This window comes from Dendrobates tinctorius, unplaced genomic scaffold (genome assembly GCF_039654945.1).
Source record: "Dendrobates tinctorius isolate UK_male_01 unplaced genomic scaffold, ASM3965494v1 ptg000098l, whole genome shotgun sequence".
NCBI classification, from domain to species: domain Eukaryota; kingdom Metazoa; phylum Chordata; class Amphibia; order Anura; family Dendrobatidae; genus Dendrobates; species Dendrobates tinctorius.
Genome location: NW_027361766.1, coordinates 27667900 through 27685800, shown reverse-complemented (window position 1 = coordinate 27685800; position 17901 = coordinate 27667900). Strand labels below are relative to the sequence as shown.

At 44.2% G+C, this 17901-nt stretch overlaps 1 protein-coding gene across 3 annotated transcripts in view; it reads left to right on the top strand.

Annotated features, from left to right (window-relative positions):
• LOC141099132 (polymeric immunoglobulin receptor-like) overlaps positions 1 to 17901 on the top strand; it is a 158042-nt gene that overhangs the window by 64822 nt on the left and 75319 nt on the right. The window lies entirely within an intron of this gene.

Genomic DNA, 17901 nt, shown 5'->3' with positions numbered 1-17901 from the left:
TTTCAAGCTGGACAGTGCCAAGATGTGATCGTCCAGGCCGAGAACCACTGGTGAATGAGCTGCTGCGAGCACAGCCTCAATGACCAGTGGTGACGTCATTGAGGTTATCTCTGGTCACTGAGGCTGTGTTCCCAGCAGGACTGAACTGTCATGGCCTCAGCACCATGGGAAAGAATCAGTAATGAGGTCACCACAATTGAAGCTCAGTGACTTCACCGCAGATCACGGTGACAAGTTCTCATGGTGATCTGCTGTGAAGCCACTGAGCTTGAACTGTGGTGAACTCAGTGACTTTTTCCCATGGTGTTAGCTGAGGTCACAGCAGTTCAGCCCGGCTGGGAACGCAGCCTCAGTGACTGGCAGTAACCTTGATGACGTCACTGCTAGTCACTGACTCTGAGCTAGCAGCAGCTCATTCACCAGAGATTCTCAGCCTGGACAGTTGTATCTTAGTACCGTCCTTGTTGCAAACTATTAATCCCCTTAGACATGGATTACGGCATGGGAAAGAACAAAGGACAGGTATGGTATATTGCTGTTTATTTTATTTTAGTTTTATTACAGGAGAATGAGGGCTTCGGTGGAATCGGCGCTAGGTGAGTATAACTGTGTTTGCTATTTTTAAATAAAATGTAAAACTGTGTTTAGTCTTATTTCTAATAAAGGACTTTATTTTAGCTGTGTCTTTACCATTCAACTATAGCATTAGCAATGGATATGTGTCTAAAAGACACCTCTCCAGTACTAATCCGTGGGCTTGATGTCACCTGAGAATACAAAGGTGACATCTACCCCACGAATATGAACCCCACTTGCCACCACTACAGGGCAAGTGGGAAGAGCCAGGTAAAGCACCAGAACTGACGCATCTAATAGATGTGCCTTTTCTGGGCAGTTGATGCTATTTTTAGGCTGGGGGGGACCATATCTATGACCCCTTACCAGCCTGAGAATACCATCCCCCAGCTATTTGCTTTAGCAGGGCTGGTTGTCAAAAATGAGGGGGACTCCATGCGATTTTTGAATGATTTATTTAAATAATTAAAATAAACAGATAGGGGGCCCCTATATTCTATATAACCAACCTTGATGAAGCTGACAGCTGTGGGTTGCAGCCCCTAGCTGTGAGTTTTGCCTGACTGGTTATAAAAAATAGCAAACATAGCAAATCAAAGAAAAAAAAAAGCACATAAGTTAACATGAAAGGTAGACTCACCAAAACCTTGACTATTGCAGTAGCAGGATGCAGCAGACCCCCATTGATAAAGGCTGGGGCAGCACAGGTGCATTCCACTGATTATAACAGCCAGCCACCCAACCAAACAATAGAGGGGCTGGCTGCCTAGTGAAAAAATGTAGAAAAATAAGGCTTGCATAAGACGTAAGTCACACAGATAAGTGTGATGCAAAGTGTCTGAACAGCCTATTTATCACACCCATAGTATTAGCAGGCGGGCTGTTCAGCACTATATATATGCATCACACAGAAAACCAAGCTAACATAAAGAGGCCTAGCTGCATCCTGCAAAAATGATAAAAAGTGCAAAAAGATGAAAAAATAATGCATTTAATAAATACTTTACATGGGGTATTAGTTACGATTTTGGCCAAGACAGATAAGCTCACAACCCAATGTCAAGAGTCCCCATTAATTGTGAGTCCCTAACACTAATCTCAAAACAGCGAAAATAGCAAGTAAAAAAAAAACATATAACATGAAAGGTAGACTCACCAAAACCTTGACTAATTCACTAGCAGGATGCAGCAGACCCCCATTGATAAAGGCTGGGGCAGCATAGGTGCATTCCACTGACGAAAACAACCAGCCACCCAACTAAACAATGGAGGTGCTGGCTGCCTAGTGGAAAAATGCACAAAAATAAGGCTTGAATAAGACGTAAGTCACACAGATAAAAAAAACAGGGGAACTCACGCAGGTTTTTTTTTAAATTATTTATTTACAGCGCAGGAGCGGCTGATGGAAACTCACATCCGCCGCTCCTGCTCTCACTGTTATTAGCAGCACAAGGTTTCAGCTGATGGGAGCTGTAGTCCCGTCAGCTGACACCAGTGACCAGAGGTAAACTTTAGACCTCTGATCACAGCTGAGCGCTTACGCTGTCTTCTGACAGTGTTGGAGCCGCGGCTCTCTAACCAGCGGGGATGATTTCACCATCAATCAGAAGCGCTACTCCGGTGTTTCCCACGCTGTTTTGAGTGTGTGCATGTTTGGCTATATTCGGCGATTTAATCAACGGTTAAATCGGCAAATACTGCAAATTTGGCGGTCATGAGCCAAAACGAACATTGAAATATTCATTCATTTCTAATGGGCAGCAGAGATGGAACACTTGCCTCGAAGGCTGCAAGACCAAACTACTGGAACCAAGGTTACGTTCCTCAAAATGAAGGGTCAACAATGCTGGAATTCATGGAATGGAATGGTGGGTGTGATACCATAAGGAAGATAGCAAGATGAACTTTTCTTGTGGAATGAACAGGCCTGGGAGAGGCTACTTGATACTGCTCGAGACGGGGCTAATAACACCTCCAAGAGATCGTACTGTCCTTGTGGTTCCCCACCTACTGTGTAGGAGCAGGCAATGGTGCAGGTGGCAGAGGGGGCTGTTGCCCATTTCCATATGTCAGTGGCTTCAGCAAACCTTTAAGGCTATGCGCCTTCCCTGAAACCGCATGTTTTTTTCTGCATGTTTTCCGCGCGTTTTTTGCACAAAAAAAGTGCGGTTTTTATGCGTTATTTTTCCGTGCGGTTCCAGACATATAGAACTAGTCAGAAATGCGGAAAAATCAGTGAAATTAATGAGCATGCTGCGATTTTTACGCGAAGCAATAAAAAACGCAGCAATATGCACAAAAAGTGCAAAATGCATAGAAATCAATGGGAAGCTTATTTTAAGTGTTTTTTGAGCAGATTTTTTGGCAAATCCGCGCACAAAAACGTGAAAAAAACGCTATGTGTGAACACAGCCTAAGAGTGTAGAAGTATAGCAGCTACATTTAAAAAATATTTGAATGTGGCCCGCCAGTTGTTGCCTTTCAGGGGTCTATAGACGACCATCCTTATCTTTTTTTCCTAGCTTTGCACTGTCTGCAAAGCCTTTGTGAGTGTAGAAGTACATCAACTACACTTTCAAAATATTTACTTTAAATACATTTTTATGGATTCAATTAGTCATCCATACAATTGAACGCAGTTATACTTCCATTATGGTGGTATGTAAAACTACGAAAAAAGCATTGAAAACTATTTATCGATTCAATTACTCATCCATAGAATATTGCATGCTCTTCAATAAATTTCAGTGCTATATAAACTTCCAAAAAAGCGTTTAATAATTTGTCTAAATTCAATTAGTCATCCATATAGTATTTTGTGCTAGTTTATGTACCCTTTCCTGCTCCTCCTTATCCTCCATCTCTGATGTACTATATTAGAGCATGTTATCCACATCAGCTGGAATCTGGAAGCTCTGCTGCAATGCTTCAGCGAAGTGGCCACAGGCTCTGCTGAATCTAATTTTTAAGAGACAAATTGCAGACCTCAGCAGAGTTATTGAAAGGAATAACAGACCAGACAAATCTGTGGCGCTTGCTGCTGAACCTACAGACAGACATGGTCTTGTGTGATAATGGGCATAATCTGGTGGAGGCTGTCAAACTTGCCAAGCTCACATACACACCATGCTTGGCCCATGTTCTCAACTTGGTAGTTCAGCGGTTTCTGAAAACCTATCCAGACTTACCAGAGCTTCTAAGGCCGGGGTCACACTGTGGCATAGGCAGTTCGTTGATGGACTGCGTTACACCATGATATAACGCGGTGTAATGTAGTCCGTTAACGCCGCCATTGAGCCCCATTGTCGTGCGCATCATGACGCATGCCGTAAAGCGGCACGCGTTCGCGATGTGTCGTCATTCGCTGACGGAGCCTCGGACGCGGCCTGCAGCGTCTGAGGCTCCGTTACCGGTAGCACAGATAATTCATCTGCGCTAGTGGGTATAGCATAAAGTGATCGCGTTATGCTATACCGTTAGCAGCCCATCAACGCTATGCATTGAACGGGCTGCTAAAACGTGGTGTGATCCCAGCCAAACCAAGGTATGCCGTGTCAGCATCCATTTCCGCAAATCAGCAATAGCTGCTGCCACTTGGTAATGCTGCAGCGGTGCATGCAAATTCCAGCTCACCGACTAGTGTGCAACATGACCACACACTGGAATTCCACACTGCGTATGCTTGCAAGGCTTTGTTAACAGCAAAGGCCAGCTGTGGAATACCAGCTTCCACACTCTCGTCGATGTTCTGGTTAGCCTCCACAGATAACAACTGAAGAGTGGGCATGGATGATTAAAATTTGTGCAGTTCTCCAAGACTTTGCGGAAACCACAAAGATGGTGAGTGGCAATGACACCATCATCACTGCAACAATCTCACTTCTGTGCCTACTTAAACAGTCGCTGCTGTCAATTAAATATGAAACTTTGCATGCAGAACAGGTGGAGATGGAGTAAGACATGAGACTTGGAGATACTACCCAGCCCAGCCTCTTTTCATCTGCTCAGCTAAGATTGGGTAGCAATGAGGAGGTGGAGGTTGAGGAAGAGGAGAAGGAACAAGAGCTGGCTGATAATTGAATGGGTTAATGTGGATATAATCTGTGCTGCTGAATAATCGTATGTCCAGACATATTTCACATAAAGAGAGGTGATTTATTAAATGCGTTTCATAGTCTAAGTAACTTCTTCATCAGAAAATATCACACGAAAAGAGGGACCCGTAGAAGCGCTTACCGGTGCAAAACGGCCGTCGTCCTGACGTGTTGTCCACATCGATCTCTCCTGCCTCTGCTGTTGTATATGATTTCACAATAAAGGACTGTTTTGAAAGGTACGGTGAGTGCCATCACTTTTTTGATTCTACGTTCAAGACTACGTCAACATGGTTAAGACAGGGAAGTGTTAGATATAGGAACCTTGACACATATGGCTGGCTTTATGTACCTCTGCCTTTCCTGTGACCCTCGTGTTACATTCATCTTGACCAAAAAAGAGTATTGATTGTTCACCCTGCTAGACTCACGTTACAAGGAGAACGTTGCATCACTTCTTCCTAAGGTGGAGAGGTCTTTCAAAATGGTGCTATACCAGAAGGATTGTTGAAAATAGGCTGAAAACTTTCCCATCAGATAACGCTAGCTGCAGGGAGCAAGTCTCCTTGCCCAAACATGGAGGAGATTTCAGAGAGACAAACATCAGGTACAGCAGAGGCAAAGGTATGCTGTCAAAGGCCTGGGCTAATTTCATGACACTATCCCAGGATCCATGCCATGATGACTGGGTATTTTTGACAAGAAGGGAAAAGTTTTAAAAGATGGTCAAGCAATACCTGGCTGACAAAACCAGTATACTCCCTAATTCCTCTGCGACTTTCAGCTATTGAGTCACAAAGCCAGACAGACACCTGGCATGAGCTATGTCTCTATGCCTTGAAGGTGTTGTGCTGCCCTGCTGTCAGCATCTTGTCTGGTTGGGGTTTAGTGCCACCGGGGGGCATAACAGACAGGCACTTTAGCCTGTCAATGGAAAGGGATGACAGTAGAGGCGTAGCTAGGGTTTTGGTACAGGGGGGTGAAGCTTCTGAGTGGGCCTCTAACCAGGTAACCTTGATTACAACTGGGTGATGCAATCTAATAGTGTAGGAGAACCTCAGCAAACGACTGTTCTGTTGCTGAAAATAATCTCTATACAAGACCAACATTGATATTACAGCCATATGGTCAGTGGTAGATACCAGTCCTGCAGAACATATAACAGATCAAAGTACAATTACAGATGATAACTTACAGCTGACGTTCTTTCTGATGGAGTTGTTCACTTTTACGGTCTTTTCCATCTGGCCCAGACCGACACAACTTCTTCCACCCAGGACTCGTCTGCAGAGATTACAACAAAGACACATTTCACTTCTCATATTTTTAGCACGTCACTATATATTCCCAACCTGCACAAACTCCTCATCCTGCTGGTACCCCAATGCTGCTGCCGTATGTGTCCCTATTACTGCACCTACTGTGTGGTTTTCTGTGCCCTCTAAATTCTAAAGCAACCCTCTAGAATATAGGATGCTGGGTGCAAGTGCCCTAGAAAACTGTGCCCACATTTTCCCCCCTAGAAAGTAATAGTGTCTTGTCCCTTTGATAGTCACAGTAACCTGTAATAGGGGAACTATAACAATAAGTGCCCACTTAACATTGAATAATGTCCCGAGTCTCCCCCTCTACAGCTCCCCTATACACAGTATAATGCTCTCTTATATATAACATGATGCCTCCTCACTGTAACATACCCCCACACAGTATACTGACCCTTTAGTAGCCCCCAAACTGCTTGATAGCCCCAACAGTGTATGATGGCCCCAACACTGTAATCCCCACACTGTATGGTGGCCCCCTAGATAGCCTCCATAAACCATAATGTACCAGATAGTCCTCAATATAGTATAATGCACTCCCCATATGCCTGTTGAGTAACGTGGGCCAGGTAGTTCTCAATATAGTACAGGCCTTTATAGTATAATGCATTCCCCATAGGTCTGTATAGTATAATGCACTCCCCATAGGCCTGTATAGTATAATGCACTCCCCATAGGCCTGTATAGTATAATGCATTCCCCATAGGCTTGTATAGTATAATGCATTCCCCATAGGCCTGTATGGTATAATAAACTCCCCATAGGCAGCCAGTATAGTATAATGTACCCCCATAGGCAGCCAGTATAGTATAATGCACCCCCATAGGCAGTCAGTATAGTATAATGCACCCCCATAGGCAGCCAGTATAGTATAATTCACCCCCATAGGCCTGTATACTATAATGCACCAGATAAAAAAAAATAAATCCAATACTCACCTTTCATTGCGATGTCAGCATTGGTGAAGTCAGACGCTGATAGGGGGATGATGGGAGAGGGAGCGTAATGCTCCTTCTTTCATCAATGCGGTCAGCTGTATCGGCATCTAGCCAATACAGTTGACCCTACGGTGATGAGTGGGGGGACCACTGCTGGCACAGGGCCCCCCTCTGCCTCCTCAGGGGCTCCATAGTAGCCGGGTAGCAGAGCAGAGAGATCGATTCTCCCTGCTCTGCCACAGAATGTGACTGTATCGGCGCAATGTGCTCACCGATACAGTTGCATAGCATAGCTCCGGGTGGACCCCCTCAGAGTGAGTGTGGTGGGGCCACCGCCCCCTCTGCCCCCCCAGTAGCTACGTTACTGGCTGACAGGCTCACTCAAATAGCAATGAACAAAGCCTGGATTAGGCTCAACTTTTTCACAGCATCAGATGACAGCAGTACGTAAACTGCTTTTAATGTTCAATGTTTGAATGAGTCCAGCCAGTTGTGGCCTTCTAGGGTCTAGGGATGACTGGATGACCATACTTATATTTTTTTACTGGCTTTGTACTTTATGCAAAGCCTTTATGTGTGTATCAGTACCACAACTACACTTTCTTAATTTTTTTATGAGGCACTCCAGTTGTTGCCTTCAAGGGTGTATGAATGACCCTGAGTTTTACTTATTGGTAGGCTTTGCCCTGTGTGCAGAGCTTTTATGAGTGTAGGAGTAATACAGCTACACTTTGTTCACAATATATGAATGAGGTAATACAGTTGGTGCCTTTAAGGGTGTATGGATGACCCTGCTTGTAATTTTTGGAATTATTTGAACTTAATGCATAGTTTTTATGAGTCTAGGAGCGCCTCTACATTACAATTTGAACATAATGTATTTGAGTCCCTCCTTTTTGCATAATACAGGGTGCATCTAGTGTCCCTCTGAGTCCCTAATTTTTGGCACTTCTTGCTTCCTTCATAAATTACACTGAAATTAAATTTTTGAAATAAAAATATCAGTGTTAGTTTAATTAAAATATAATTTTTAAAAAATTTTTTTTACATTTTACCTTAAATTATAGTCAATATGCAGGAAAAAATGTTTCTTAGCATTTGTTTTCTTACAAACTCCAATTTCTCATCAATTTTAAATCTTTTACTGTCAGTCCTTAAAATGGAGTAAAAGTGTGACGCTAATGTTTCTAGCAGCCATCTAGGAGTCTTGGATGCTTCCAGGGGTCTTCCCCATGCGTTTCTCTTTCCATTCAGCACTCCTTGTAGGGTCTGTTCGAAAATGCTCGGATTTCCCACTCCCTCCCATTATGCTCATTACGAGCATTAGAGTATTAGAAATTGCTCGATTTGAGTAACAAGCATCTGAGCATTTTAGTGCTTGTTCATATCTAATAGGGACCAAAACATTCTGCAAAAACATCGCAATAGCTTCTTCAAGTAGAATAATGGAATATTCTTCAATCTGACCTCCACTTGATTAAGTAAGCCTTTTACTGAAGGAATTAAAAACCACAAACAAGCAGAAAATGTAGATAGCTGTAGTAAAATGGAAGCAAGTGAGTAAGAGATATACGAGCATGGGACAGCTTGTATTTTTTTAGAATCTATTGCACATATCTGACGCCAGTAAAACCTTAATCTGAAGTGAAAATCTAAAGAAAGATGAAGTATTAATACTTGGACAGTGTACAAGGAAATACCACTTCCAGGGAATTACCCAACAAAATCATTCATGCTAAACACAAGGTTGTTGGCATTGTTCCCTTGGCTTCAATTCTGCAAACTTCTTCTATTCATCGGGCTCTTTCTTAATTCTGGTGATGTTTCCGGAAGATTGTATTTGTGTCACTGACTTTGTTTATTGGCTCCACTGTTTTCTTAAAAATAAAAAGACACCATACTCGGTAAATCTCATTTACTATTATGCCAGACTGTTTGAATTAAAGAAACTTAAAAAACTATATTCAGTTTAGCACAAAATTTCAAGATACTTTCTCAAAAGGGTTGTCAATCCTTAGCATAGCTTGAAATAGTAAAAAAAAGCATACTCACTGAACGGTCCACTTGCAACTCTTGGATCCTCACTGATCTCATTGTTTTCTTGCCCCGCAATGGCTGACATGTGAGTGCTGCAGCCAATCCATGGCCAAAGCGATGTTGAGCCACGGCCAGTGTTTGGCTTCAGCGATCACATTTTCACACGACCAGAACAAGATTTCCAGAGTCTCTGCACAACTATTTGTGCCTTTTAGACCTTTGCCATGGAGAGACTTACCCATCTGAAGATGGAAAAAAACTGCTGTAACAACTGTGCTCCTCCTTTATTGTACAGGGCCTTATAAAGTTATGATTGACACAGGGATTCAGAGAATGACTAACAGAATCCCTGTGCCATTTACCACACTCTGATATTCGGAGAAAGATTTATATCTAAATAAAGCACTAACAATGAAACAGTGAACTCAGCTTTTGCACCATGTACATTTGCTGATGCGGATTTGATGCATTTTTTTCATGCAGATGTGGGAAGTTGACCTGACAGAGGCACTCAGAAGAAGAGAAAAGGGTGCCATATTGGGAGTGACCATTAGAGGGCAGTGGGGAGCTTGTAAAGGGTAGTTATATAACTGCCAGGAGAGAGGCTATGTAACTGCCTGAGGTCAAGGTCACTCTCATTGGTCAGAGGTGACAGTCAGGTGACAGCGGGGCTACCTAAGCTGTGGGTATAAAGACTGAGGTAAGCTTCTAGAAGCTTCAGTCAGCCAGGGGAGCTCACAAGAAAGGAGGGTCTGCTGTTAGGAGAGAGGCAGCAGAGAGCCCTCAGAGAGAGCCTGACAGTGAAGACGGTCATGGGGGGTGACCCAATAGACGGTGGCAGCAGACAGTGACACCCTTAGGGTGAGGACAACGGTGTACTCTGGGTGGTGAAGCGCTGTGGTGAAGGTGCCTAGGGCAGCCACAGTGAAGAGAACCACAGGGGACACCATGACGGTGACACACAGAACAAGTAAAGGTACCCGGGTCTGTGTGAGAAGCAATTCCCAAAAGTCCTGTCATGGTCTGTGGAGGTTGTTAAAGGAGTTGGTGAATAAAATACGGACCTGTTGAATACGCTTTCCTGTCTCAGTTTCCAGTCTGTCTGCGTCAAGAGGTGGGTCACCCCCCCCAGCCTGTTGGATCAGCACCACCTAAGCACAGCACACCTTCCCCGCCTATCAGCATCATCACCAGCATCACCTCCTAATTACCTTCCCTCGCCACCCCCTACATGGATTTGTATGCGTTTTTGTAAGCTGAATAAAGATCTATTATTTAACAAAAAAAATAGTTGTAATGTTATTTCTTTGTCCAACCTCTTATTTAGCATACTCCATTACACACACAGATAGATAGATTTATCTATAGATAGACAGATCTATAGATAGATAGAGAGATCTATAGATAGATAGATCGATAGATAGATAGATAGATAGATATGTCCATATATCTATATATATATCTATATCTATCCATAGATATCCTACAGTTGTGGCCAAAAGTATTGACACCCCTGCAATTCTGTCAGATAATACTCAGTTTCTTCCTGAAAATGATTGCAAACACAAATTCTTTGGTATTATTATCTTCATTTAATTTGTCTTAAATGAAAAAAACACAAAAAGAATTGTCCAAAAGCCAAATTGGATATAATTCCACACCAAACATAAAAAAGAGGGTGGATAAAAGTATTGGCACTGTTTGAAAAATCATGTGATGCTTCTCTAATTTGTGTAATTAACAGCACCTGTAACTTACCTGTGGCACCTAACAGGTGTTGGCAATAACTAAATCACACTTGCAGCCAGTTGACATGGATTAAAGTTGACTCAACCTCTGTCCTGTGTCCTTGTGTGAACCACATTGAGCATGGAGAAAAGAAAGAAGACCAAAGAACTGTCTGAGGACTTGAGAAACCAAATTGAGAGGAAGCATGAGCAATCTCAAGGCTACAAGTCCATCTCCAAAGACCTGAATGTTCTTGTGTCTACCGAGCGCAGTGTCATCAAGAAGTTTAAAGCCCATGGCACTGTAGCTAACCTCCCTAGTTATGGGCGGAAAAGAAAAATTGACAAGAGATTTCAACGCAAGATGTTGCGGATGTTGGATAAAGAACCTCGACTAACATCTAAACAAGTTCAAGCTGCCCTGCAGTCCGAGGGTACAACAGTGTCAACCCGTACTATCCGTCGGCGTCTGAATGAAAAGGGACTGTATGGTAGGAGACCCAGGAAGACCCCACTTCTTACCCCGAGACATAAAAAAGCCAGGATGGAGTTTGCCAAAACTTACCTGAAAAAGCCTAAAACGTTTTGGAAGAATGTTCTCTGGTCAGATGAGACAAAAGTAGAGCTTTTTGAGCAAAGGCATCAACATAGAGTTTACAGGAGAAAAAAGAGGCATTCAAAGAAAAGAGCACGGTCCCTACAGTCAAACATGGCGGAGGTTCCCTGATGTTTTGGGGTTGCTTTGCTGCCTCTGGCACTGGTCTGCTTGACCGTGTGCATGGCATTATGAAGTCAGAAGACTACCAACACATTTTGCAGCATAATGTAGGGCCCAGTGTGAGAAAGCTGGGTCTCCCTCAGAGGTCATGGGTCTTCCAGCAGGACAATGACCCAAAACACACTTCAAAAAGCACTAGAAAATGGTTTGAGAGAAAGCAGTGGAGACTTCTAAGGTGGCCAGCAATGAGTCCAGACCTGAATCCCATAGAACACCTGTGGAGAGATCTAAAAATGGCAGTTTGGAGAAGGCACCCTTCAAATATCAGGGACCTGCAGCAGTTTGCCAAAGAAGAATGGTCTAAAATTCCAGCAGAGCGTTGTAAGAAACTCATTGATGGTTACCGGAAGCGGTTGGTCGCAGTTATTTTGGCTAAAGGTTGTGCAACCAAGTGTTAGGCTGAGGGTGCCAATACTTTTGTCTGCCCCATTTTTGGAGTTTTGTGTGAAATGATCAATGTTTTGCTTTTTGCTTCATTCTTTTTTGTGTTTTTTCATTTAAGACAAATTAAATGAAGATAATAATACCAAAGAATTTGTGTTTACTATCATTTTCAGAAAGAAACTGAGTATTATCTGACAGAATTGCAGGGGTGTCAATATTTTCGGCCACAACTTTATATCTATGGATAGATTTTTCTATAGATATATCTATAGATATATAGATGGATACTGTAGATAGATAGATAGATAGATAGATAAATAGATAGATAGATAGATAGATAGATAATAGCAAGGCCGCTGTTTATTAATGAACAATTTGTAGAATTTTTTTTTAAAAAAAGGAAAAAAATTGGCGTGGGCTCCTGTGCAATTTTCTGCACCAGAGAGGGAAAGCCGACGACTGGGGGCAGATATTCATAGCCTAGGAAGGGACAATGGTTATTGCCCCTGTGGCGCCCCTGAGGGTTCAGTCACCACAGAGGTACTGCACCTCCTCCTGAGGTGTGGTACCCCACCATCCAGGTAAGGTGGAGACACCTGACCACACTCCAACACCTTTATTCCACATAACACAGTAGTGTAGCAAAGCACCCTTTGGTGGCTCCCTGCATGGAACACGAAGCATGCTGGGAGGCGGGTGGAGTTTAGTTGGCACCAAAAGAGCGGGAAGAGTTTAGGATTTAGCCAGTCTGACAGAGTCAGAGGAGGAGAGAAGATCCCCTGAGTGGAATGGATGAAGGAAGTGCTGCAGCCCACCTCACTGACCTGGGTCCGCTGGCACAGGAAAGGGACATTGATGGAAAGCCTGACTCTCTCCATAAGAAAGAAGGATTAGTATGGAACGTAAGGAGAGGAGGACTAAGGATTAGGGTTAGAGCAGAACCCTTCCCAAGTTCACAGCGCAAGGCCGGAGTCCGGTCCCCGAGGTTGTATGGATATTAATGGTCCTGCAGCAGACACCGGAGGAATGGAAGTTGTCACCACTTTATTCCCACACCAGACTTGGGGGCACAACAGCAACGTGAGTGAGCCGGGACTAGGTAGCAAGGAGTCCCCGAAGCAGGCTACAGCTGTCTGCCGTACAAGTAGAGTTCATAGGAACATCTGACAGGAAGAACTCCAGTCTAACTCAGTACTGTGAGTACTTCACTATAGGCGCAAAAGGGAGACGTCCAGAAAAGGCATATGTTGACAGAGTATTGGAAATGAGTACTTCATCTTGCCTGGAAGTTGGCTGAGCTCCTGACCTGGAGGACATGGCACGGATGCAGGCACCTGTACGCAACACAGACTGTGAGTAAAGCTTTGGAACTACATGCCCTTGCGTCCTCCACTTATTCCTGCGCCAACACACTCAGCACTGCTACATCTTTGTGCCTGACACTGCGCCATCCACGTCTTCCCTGACCGCCTGTTCATCTACACTGCCCTGGGACTACTGCCCTACCTGTGGAGGGCCACAACATCATTGCTGCACCACACCATCTGTCCCAGAGGATCTGTCTGCAGCGTCGGCTTAACATCTACATTGCCAAACACCACAGGTGGCGTCACGAATCATTTGTTCACAAACTCTAATCATCACCCACAAGCTCGACATTTAGCTTTTACAATGGACGCCCAGGGCCACGGACCGGGTCACAGCTACCGTGACATCTCCCATTGAAACCAACGGGCCCGGCTCCGAGTACCCCATGGCCCTGGCTTGGGGGCGTCGCACCCCCATCTGGCTACAAACATCTACCTCCAGCTGTCCCAGAAATGGCACATCTGTAAGATGTGCCAATTCCAGCACTTAGCCTCTCTCTTCCCACTGCCGTGTAGCAGTGGCATATGGGGTAATAAGGGGTTAATGTCACCTTTGTATTGTTAGGTGACATTAAGTCTGGTTAGTAATGGAGAGTTGTCAATAAGACACCAATCCATTACTAATCCTATATTTGTTAAGAGTTTAAAAAATAGACTCAGCCAAAAAAACAATCTTTGAATGAAATAAAACACTACACAGTTTTACCTTCTTTATTATATGCCTAATACATGCGACACCCTCAATCTAGTGAAAAAAAGTAAACAAAAAAATACTGCCTTTTCCAACGTAGTCCATTTAATAACGAGTGTCCAACGATGATCTCCCCTGTAGAACAGTGACATCGGGTGATGTCATTGCTCTACAGGCCTCCCACGATGCACTGAGACAATGGCTCCTGCAGTGCATCACTGAGGTTACCTAAGTTCAGGCTCTCACTTTACAGCAATGTTGTGTGAGAATTAGGGGTAGGGTTAGAGTTACAGGACCTCTTTCCCAGCGGCAGAGGGATATATTGTGGAAGATTACCTCTGCCTGTCAGTTCATTGCATTTGCAATATGTGCACATAGCCTTACCATGATTATGAGCTGTGCTCTCTGCCTTTCATTTTGGACTTAGCCATGCTTTCTGTCTCTTACTTTGGATTAAATTGTGTTTTCTGGTTGTCACATTGGTCTGGCTGTGCTTTCTGGCTCTCATTCTGAACTGAGCTGTGGTTTTTGGCACTGACTTTGAACTGAGCCGTGGTCTCTGTCTCTTTCTTTGGACTGAATTGTGCTTTCTGGTTCTCACTTTGGACTGAGTCGTCCTCTATCTGCAGCTCCATCACTGAGATGCATACAAAATGTCAGAAGTGGGGCTATAACCTGAGTGATGTGAAACAGAGTAAGAGGAAGTGCGTCCATCCTCTTGGGGTAACATCTCACTCAGACAAGAGCAACGCTAGATTGGAGCTAATCATGTCCATGTCTAGAATCTGTCCAGACCAAACTTAAACTTCTTTTTGTTTCAAGAGAGAGTTTCTAAGGAACATTATAGTACAGGATAATTGTTCAACTTCAATAGGCTTCGTTTATGGCTAAATATCCATTGCAGTTGGTTAACTGTTGGGGTATTTTCAGAATAGTTCACTGAAGTCACATTGGGAAAGGTAAGGGATATTTGGTTGGGGATAGAGGTAATTGATTGTAAGATTCTAAACTGTTGTACTGTACCGCGGGCAAGCATGTATTTTACACTCATATAATTGTCCCAGTTCCCGGGGTGTTAACAGGCAACAGGCGGCCGGTTTAGACAGGCACATCAGTAGGTATATTTATAGAAAGTATAATAGGTTCAGATTGTTTGGGCATCACGGTGTACAGCACAAGGGTTTCAGCCTCCCGGCTGAATGTCTGTGTAATATTTTGAATGTTTTCTATTTTCTGGTTGAGCCATCCACATAACCAGGTAAAATAATTACAGTAAGTGAACTGTGTAGAAGTTGGTTTTCTTGCCCGTGACTTCCTGAGGAACATACCCTGGTACATGACTTACACTCTCTGGCTTTCACTTTGAACAGAGTAGTGCTCTCTGGCTCTCACTTTGGACTGAGCCATACGCTCTGACTGTCACTCTAAACTGAGCAGTGCTCTTTAGCCCACGGTTTGAACTGAGCCGTGCTCTTTGTCTCTTACTTTGGACAGAATTGTGCTTTCTGGTGCTCATTTTTTACTGAGCCATGCTGTCTAGTGATGAGCGAGGATACTCATTGCTCGGGTTTTCCTGAGTATGCTCGGGTGGTCTCTGAGTATTTTGGTGGGCTTGGAGATTAAGTTTTCGTCGATGCAGCTGCATGATTTGCAACTGCTGGACAGCCTGAATACATGTGGGGGTTGCCTGTTTGTTAGGGAATTCCCACATGTATTCAGCCTATCTAGCAGCCGTAAATCATGCAGCTGAGGTGACGAAAACTAAATCTCCGAGCACACCAAAATACTCGGAGGATACCCAAGCATGCTCGGGAAAACCCGAGCAACGAGTATACTCGCTCATCACTAGTGTGGTCTGGCTCTCACTTTGGACTGAGCCGTGCTCTCAGGCTATCACTCTAAACTAAGTCATGTTCTCTAGCTCTCACTCTGAACTGAGCTGTGCTTTTTGGCACTGACGTTGAACTTAACTGTGCTCTCTGTCTTTTACTTTGGACTGAATTGTACTTTCTGGTTCTCACTTCAGACTGAGTCGTCCACTATCTACAGCTCCCATCACCAAATGTTCTCCCTCATCATTTGTACTCTCTTTTGAGCCACACCTTCCTGCAGACACTGCAGACTAACTGGTTGTATTGCTGAAAGAGAAAGCGGTGATACCCCTTAAGAGTTCTTGCGGAATGTCATCATATTGAAGAAGAACTGCCATCTACTGTTCGGGCGCAGTCAGGTGGAACCCATTTGTACTGGAAAGATTTTGTTGGTAGCGGCTTCATGTGTTGGACCTGGTCTGGTGATATGCAGAACAGAGCCCCAGAATATAAAAGATTTGAGCAAGAAACCACCTGGAAATTTGGTGCTAAGAGCAAGAGAGGAAGAGGCGTGGACCAGTGATGGTGAGGAGGCCAGCTTGATAGACCTCAACAGGAAGTCTGTGACACTAGGGTGCTGGACACTGCTTTTTAAAGGTTCGACTACATTTGGGAAGAGCCAGGGAGCGGACTTCACCAGTCAAGATGCGGATCTGCACCCTGTGGTGATCCAAACTGGACTTCACCAGTCAAGACCCAAGTCCCTATCCCTTCTCCTCCGTCCCAGCAGATATTTGCTGAAGGTCAAGCTACGAAGATCCATGAGGAGGCGATGACGAAAGACGTACGACCGCATCTGCAGAATGATGGCATGAGTGATCAGGGCATTTCCAATTTTGACATATGGTACTGGTATTGGCTGGGGTCAGGACAACAGGCTGAGAGGTGGCCAATTTTGGTGTGCGAGGCTCAGCGCGCATTAATAGACTTTGTCAGAGAGAGACTAGCGGCCTAGCAGGAAAACCTGGTGACCCCCGCTAGGGCCAGAATTCCAGAAAGCAAGTTGTAGAACTTAAGGCCCCGTCACACATAGCGATCTCGCTAGCGAGATCGCTGCTGAGTCACAAGTTTTGTGACACAACAGCGATCTCACCAGCGAGATCGCTGTGTGTGACAGCAATCAGCGACCGGCCTCCCTACTGGTATCGCTGATTGCTCTGGGAAATCTCTGGACATTTCTTTTGTCGCTGATCTCCCGCTGGCCAGCACGCATCACTGCGTGTGACAGGCGGGAGACCAGCGATCAGCGATAAAATAATAAAAAAAATATATATTGTTATTCTCAGCTTCCGGCGTCCCGCGCAGCATTCCCGCCTCTCTCCACGCTCCGGTCCCAGTAATCCTTTGCAAGAATGACCGTGAGACTTCACGATCCCACGAGAACGGACGTCATTGCGGTAATTCTCGCAAAGGATTACTGGGACCGGAGCGTGGAGAGAGGCGGGAATGCTGCGCGGGACGTCGGAAGGTGAGAATAACAATATTTTTTATTTTAATTCTATTTTTGACATGAATCAGCTCTGAACACAGCGATGCCGCGCGTGCGGCATCGCTGTGCTAATCGCTGGTGAAACTGTCTGTTTGACAGCTCATCAGCGATCACATAGCGACTTACCAGCGATTCTGGCACGTTGATATCATTGTCAGGATCGCTGGTAAGTCGCTAAGTGTGATAGGGCCTTAACATGGTAAGTCCCATGACTGAGTGTACCACCTTTGTGCAAAGAACTTTATCATTACATGGTGAAGAACTTCCATTTGTAATCCACTTGTAGCAGTTTATTGTTTGATTTGCCTTGGTACTATTACAAATTGTTTAGAATTGCTGTAAATTGTTATTGTATTTAAACAAAGTTACATCGTAACACTGACTGTCTCTGCCTTGCAATTTCTGTGTGTTGCATGCGTTCACCTCATTACATTGTATCACTCTAATAATAGTTTTCCATTGGTCCAATCGGTTGGCAGTCACTCAGGCATCCCAAATTGTACCCTAACCAACCAAATGGAACTTCCTACAATTTATTTTCCACTAGCAATTACTATTTTTGCTGGTAAAATACCTTTATTTTATGGTTCTCCTGATGTGAATTACAACTGGGTCAGCTCTTTAATT